We start from the raw sequence: 6,134 nt of genomic DNA, 5'->3' as shown, positions 1-6,134 counted from the left end.
CCCCCACAGCTTAGCTCAAGATGTGTGTGTTTTTTTTTTGTTTTTTTTTTACGATGCCAACCACTTCCCAAAGCACATTGTGGCCGCCACGCCGGACAGGCTGTTCTCTGAGTGTGCGTAAAAAGCCGCGCGAGGAGTGCGTAAATCAGGAAGAAACGGAGCTTTAACAGGGAGAGGAGCCACTCTCTTCCCCCCCACACACCCCCAATCCAGAGCGGGATTAGACTGGAAACCTTTGTGAGAAGATACTTTGGTAAGGCTCAACACATCCACTTCTGTTTCATCTTAAAGGGGGAATGGACGCATCACTCTCCAATTAGATTCACTTTTAATTCTTTTTTTTAATATTTAGTAGCTCTTATCGGGGCGTTTAAACGCACAGGAGGGGAGACTTGTACCACGGGGAGGGTGAAAACAGGTAAAGTGTTGAAGCTTCCTGATCAACATATGGCTTCCTCACAATCAATCAGTCAATCAATCAGTCAGTCAGAGGTGATCGATAGAGAGAGAGCAGCTCGGTCCTCCCGTGGTGAGGGGCCAGTGTCAGCGCCATGTGCGTCAGGAGCCCCCCGAGTGAAAGACTGCTGCTGGGGGCTCCTTTTGTTCGTGCGACTCGTGGTGCGCGTCCTGGTCCCGAGGAAAACTTGCCTCACGACCAGTAAAAACAAACAAAAAAAAAACCCGACTGGATGGTGGTGACAAACACTCACCATCGGATCTCTTCCAAAGGAGCGTTAAGGGTTCGGGTTTTCACCACCCGATCTCTGCGCTTTTAAGGAAACTTCCACGCGTTTTTTCTCCAGCAGGTCGCTCAACTTGCGCTTTTTTTTAGTTCTCCTCATCCCAGTTTGCTGCTGCCTAACTGTAGCCTGTTGTGGTCTGCAACCTAAAACAAAATAAGTCACGAATGTTTTATTTCCTTTCCGCGCAAGAGAACTAAAAACCCACTCACCGACCAACAGAGGGCATTTAAAGCCCTTTTGTTGCTGCAGGCTGAACATGTGGAGGAAGCGCCTGTGTGGGAAGTTCACGGCGCACACATTCATCTTTTCCGACACTAATTTCATGTGTTTTGGTGTTATTATTGCGTGCCTGGTTGCGAAAGGCCTTGGGTAACAGGAGAGACAACATTTCCCCCTCTTTTCTCAACGAGTCAGTCAGTGACAGCTTCAGGAAAAGTGAAAGTGTCTGTTTGTATCTGTTAGATTCCAGTGACAGATTGTGCTGTGGATCTTTTATCATGTAGACAATAATTCCCAGTTTACAGACAAGGAAAAAGGTAAAAAAAAAAAAAGAAAGAAAAGTTGGGTTTTGAATCAAGCATTAGTGCCAAACTTTAACACTTTCAAACTTTGGTCATTTTGTGTCATTCATTTTATTTATCTTTTTATAATAAAACTGATTTTCACAATTGTTTATACAAAATAAGTAAACTGATATGCTATTAGTTAAAATTTCTCAGGTTAGTTTTTTATTCTAGTTTTTTTCTGGGGATGTGTAAAGCTTTAACTTCAATGCAAATATTTGACTCTTCCCTGTTATGTGATCTCTGTCACGTTTATCACCTGTAGTCATTTGATCCAGTGTGGTAAACAGATAATAATATTTTGGTAATAACATATGGTAATGTGTGGTTATCACCAGGGATGAACTTGATCATGTTTGTGTGTTTGTCTGTAGCGTTGGCAAAATATCTGATGGAACAGGACAAATTTCATTAAAACGTTCAGAAAGTATTCCTTAATCAGCTAATCAGCTTTAGCTAACATGAAAATGGTTATAACTCAGTCAGTTTGACAAAAAACTGAACTTAAATTTGGTGTGCCGGTTGAGAGTGTGTCCTCAACAAGCGCTAAGACATCATCCGAGATCTCACGAGACCCCTCGTAACTCCATTCCCTCTCATCAGAAGACGATCTTAGTCTGAAACTCTGGCCTGCAAGGCAGCAGGAGACGTGCATTCCTTCACAGAACGCTGGGACTTTAATACTTTTAGCCTTTCGTACTTGAAAACGTTGCCGTTGTAACAAACATCTGTAACTACATTAGGTTTCCGATTTGAACTCAAGCTGTAAACCCAGCTGAGAACTCGTAAAACAGAAATCGGCCCTTGTTGCAGTCCCTATTTACTTTTATGTTTCAGCACAATTTATTCTCACCCACTCGTTGCATAATTAGGGATTTACTGTCATTTGAGGTTGTTGTCAGACTGTTTTCCTTGGCAACAGCGTTTTGCTGTTGTCTCAGTGCTTTAAAACGACCATCTTGGACATCGGAGGGTCTCGTAGTTGTTTTAAAATCACAAGGATTTTATCTCACTAGCTGGCAAACTTGGAAAGTCCTGGGTTTTCTCTGCAACAACTGCTGACTTGGCAGGAAATGAGGCACTTCACCCCCACCTGCTCAGTTGATCCAAGGTGACGTGGGACAGGGAGAAGTGTTTTTGACATTGGCTCCCATTTAAACAGCCTTATAAGGGCCGCCATGCTGGGTTCATCGGAGGGAAGCATGAACAGATAAGCTCTTGTGCAGTCAATGACCTCGGCTCGTGCGGCGATCAAAGAGGCGTTGGGGGGGGGGGACAGGTGCTCGTTGCACGGATGTGGACGTTTGGTCCGAGCTGCTCCTCTGTCCCCCGTGAAGAGATCTGTGAATATCCGTGTCTGAGTCAGCCCCAGTTTTAAGTGTCAGGTCCTCCAGAGTTTATTCTTATCTTTGTCATGGGGCTCATCATGTACTGTTTTCTATTTATACTGCAGTCCTTAAGAAGCACATTCTGTTTATTTATTCAAAAAATATACAAGTTTTCTAAATCACTTTCAGTGAAACGGTTCAAACTGAGGTCTTTCTGTCGATCTATGTATCAATTCTGAGTTTATGTCGATCAAGGCTAAATGCGTTTACTTGAACTTTTTCTGCAATTATCAGTATGCTTTTGTATTTTAGGAGGAAGCAGATTGTCTTAGATAACCTAATGTACACATTTTGGGCCCAAAAATCCTGTATAGAGATAAATCTAAAAGCACAGATCTGGAGTTTCGAACTCCGCTGTCAGCTTTGTTCACGTAGCATCATTTTTAGTAGCAGGCAAACTTTTACTGTGAAGAAGATGAGGATAAAGAAAAGAAGTCGAACACAGGTGACTGAAAACATCAAGACCACAACCCAGAACAGACGTTCCAAAAACTTTTTCTTCAGCCTTGTGGTTTTATTATTATTTACAGACTTGACATTTTTGAGCATCACTCTCAGTTTGCTTTTAACTTCATGTTTTCAGTCAAATACATGTTTTTGTTGCACACTCAGAACTCCTTTTCACAGATGGCTGACCTTTTTGTAAACTTTTTCAAAGTGTCAAACAGTTCTTGAACGAGACCCCAACAGGCGGATCAGACTAATTGGGACTAAGTACCCAAACACTCAGCTGGCCGGCTTTTGGAAAACAGATTCTGCTCACTAATGGTTTCAGGTTTTGGGTACATGGATTTGGGCCAGTTCAGACTTCGGACTGCAAATCATGTCCGGGCCAAGTCTGTCTGGGGCTGTCCTGAATTTTTCTTTTTTTTTTGGACTTGTTGGATGCGGGTCATTAAGGAGCCATGGCCCTTTGTCCTCTTTGTTTGGACAGACACAACTCTGAATTCATGATAGTTATTTTCTGTAAATTTTTATTACTAATTTGATTTTATTTTTATGGACGTTATTCCTTTTTTTTTTTCTATAGTCTGAAAAACCTTTTCTGTCACGAAGCTACTGTTTTCTAGCACTTTTGATTTTCACCTGCTTTTTGCGAGTGTTTAGTATTCATATACTTTATTTTTTGTGATGTTTCACTTCAGAACTACAATTTCCTGAATACAGTAAAAATGGCTGTATTGTGATGTATTTGGTATTATTATTTATCATAATGTCACTTGATCTGTGATGTGATTCTACCCCTAATGATATAAAAATCTTTATCAGAGAAGCATTTTAATTTCAGTTAATAACTAAACCATGGGTTCTTCTGCCGACATCAGATTTAACATCTAATTATTTCAAGTATTTTCCACTTTATCCTCTTGATTAATTTCAGTAACACAGTTAATATTGTTTAAACTAAAGTCTTGCTTTACCATCATCAACACCTTTTTGTGTCTCTTCTGCAAAGAGGTTTAAACTGCAGGGGCCAAGTGACAATCAGGAAATGTCACTCTGGAACTTTACAAAACTATTTAAAAGTTGTTTTATTCTCAGAAAACTTTAGCGTATTGCAAACCAGTTAAAAAAAACGGAGGCTGTGGGATCAATTTGAACAAAGTGTGATTTCTAATAGGAAAATTACATCTATAAATGCTTTAAAAATAACAAAAGTGGCACCTCAACCCAGAGTTGTGCTGCAAACCTTCTCATATGGATGTCTGGAGTATTAATATAATTAGACTGGAGCTGTTTTAAGACAGCAGTAACCTACTCTGGTCTCGACTCCACTGGGACAAGCCATTAGCTTGTCAGTCCATTCATAATTTGGCTGTATTTTTTACAAACTGAGGTTGTTCAAAGAGCTTTTGATGACAGCTTTTCCATAGAACCCCACTTTAAATGAGCTAAACCAACCGTCTAACTGCAAAACTTTATGCAATTTAGCTCAAAAATGGTTGTAAAAAGTTTAATTCTGCCTTTCTCAAAGAAACAGTCACTGTCACTGAGTGATGTTGAAACAAGACAAACTAACATTACGTTGCACTCCATGAGGTAACTTGTCAACCTGGGTGAAGACGGGGCCGCGGCGAACTTCTCTGAGGCAAAGATCCGTCTTCTGATTTGGAATTTGTTTTTAATTGCCAGAAATTGTTGTTTTACAGGCGTCTGTGTCTGATGGCTGTGTGTAGCATCATGCGGTGGAGCTGCAGCTGCATTGTGTCGCTGACAAGCTTTGATTGTACAACATGAATAGCAGAGACGGTGATCTTCTGGCGGAGAGGACAATGACAACTTGGTCTCAGAGGAAGCTGCTAACAAAACACCATTATCTGTCTGAGTTCACACTGTGAAAATGTGAAGAATAATGAGTACTTTCACTGAGGTGGCGAGAGGCTATAGCAAGTACGTTAATATTGAATTAATAGTGAAACGGCAGACATATTGTTCAAACTTGATGAAAAAAATCTTTTGGTTTGATTTAGCAGTTTTAATTATGGACACTTGCGATTGTTTTGATGCGTTATGTCTCTGTCTTCTTTCTTAAAATTATGTTTTTGGTTGCTTTATTTCTTAAGGCTTTTATTTGTTTTTACCTTCTGACAATAGATGTGATTACAGGGAGCTCACAGGCTACAGAAAGGGATATAATAGTACATAAATACAGCATTACAGTAATGCCTGTTTTGCAGAGTGCTCTCTGTGGACATCAAAGATTTGGACTTTTTTAGTGTAATCCCTTCATGTTTTTAGTTATCATAAGTACCACAAAGTCACTGAGGGATTAGCAGCAATGAGAATTTACAGTTTTACTACAGGAAAGAACAAACAGAACTTAAAAAACTAATACAGACTTTAACCTTTGCGTAGTCTTGACTTGTTTGCCTTCCTCGGTGCCGAAACGCGAGCCCGCCGTATTTCCTAGCACTTTATCTCAACCTGGGATTCGTTTTCACGCCGTGTCAGCGCGTCTGTTGCAAAATGTTCAGGCAAGGAACATGAATGAGGGGAGGTGGCCAGGCCTGCTGCGTCAGGAGTCACTGTGTCAAACGTGGAACCGAGTCATTGCTGCTTGCTCAGTGCGCACACAGATACTGGGAACATGAATTTCAGAAGTGTGGCAATGATTGCCCAATTTGCTGAAAGATGTCACTGAAATGACAGAATGAGCAGAAAAGAAAATCTGATCCAGAGCTGCCGAGGATGATTTTAGGTTTTGGGATGCTGCTCTTTGGAACATGCTGCTAAACTAAAAACTGTAGCTATATATATATATATATATATATATATATATATATCTCCCTACGAGATGACCACAGAAACCTCCCTGAGCAAGCCCCTGTAACTATCACAATGGCAGACGTTCAAGAAAGAGTCTCAAGTATGAAAAACTGGACAGCACCAGGACCTGACATGATCCATGCCTACTGGCTGAAGAAACTCACTGCCCTCCA

The 6,134-nt window shown here is 40.8% G+C and overlaps 1 protein-coding gene across 3 annotated transcripts in view; it reads left to right on the top strand.

Annotated features, from left to right (window-relative positions):
* Positions 1-41: 41 nt before the first annotated feature.
* slc38a3b (solute carrier family 38 member 3b) overlaps positions 42-6,134 on the top strand; it is a 30,270-nt gene continuing 24,177 nt past the window's right edge. For 2 of the 3 annotated variants that reach the window (XM_017408396.3, XM_017408395.3), the window contains exon 1: positions 42-253. The gene's annotated coding sequence lies outside the window, so the exon portion shown is untranslated. Of the gene's footprint in view, positions 254-395; positions 419-6,134 lie in introns of those variants that run through there. The other variant, XM_037975476.1, reaches the window with a different exon arrangement.

The sequence above is a fragment of the Kryptolebias marmoratus genome, linkage group LG4, assembly GCF_001649575.2.
Source record: "Kryptolebias marmoratus isolate JLee-2015 linkage group LG4, ASM164957v2, whole genome shotgun sequence".
NCBI classification, from domain to species: domain Eukaryota; kingdom Metazoa; phylum Chordata; class Actinopteri; order Cyprinodontiformes; family Rivulidae; genus Kryptolebias; species Kryptolebias marmoratus.
Note: the sequence above shows the minus strand (reverse complement) of the source record. Positions and strands in the feature narration are given on the sequence as shown.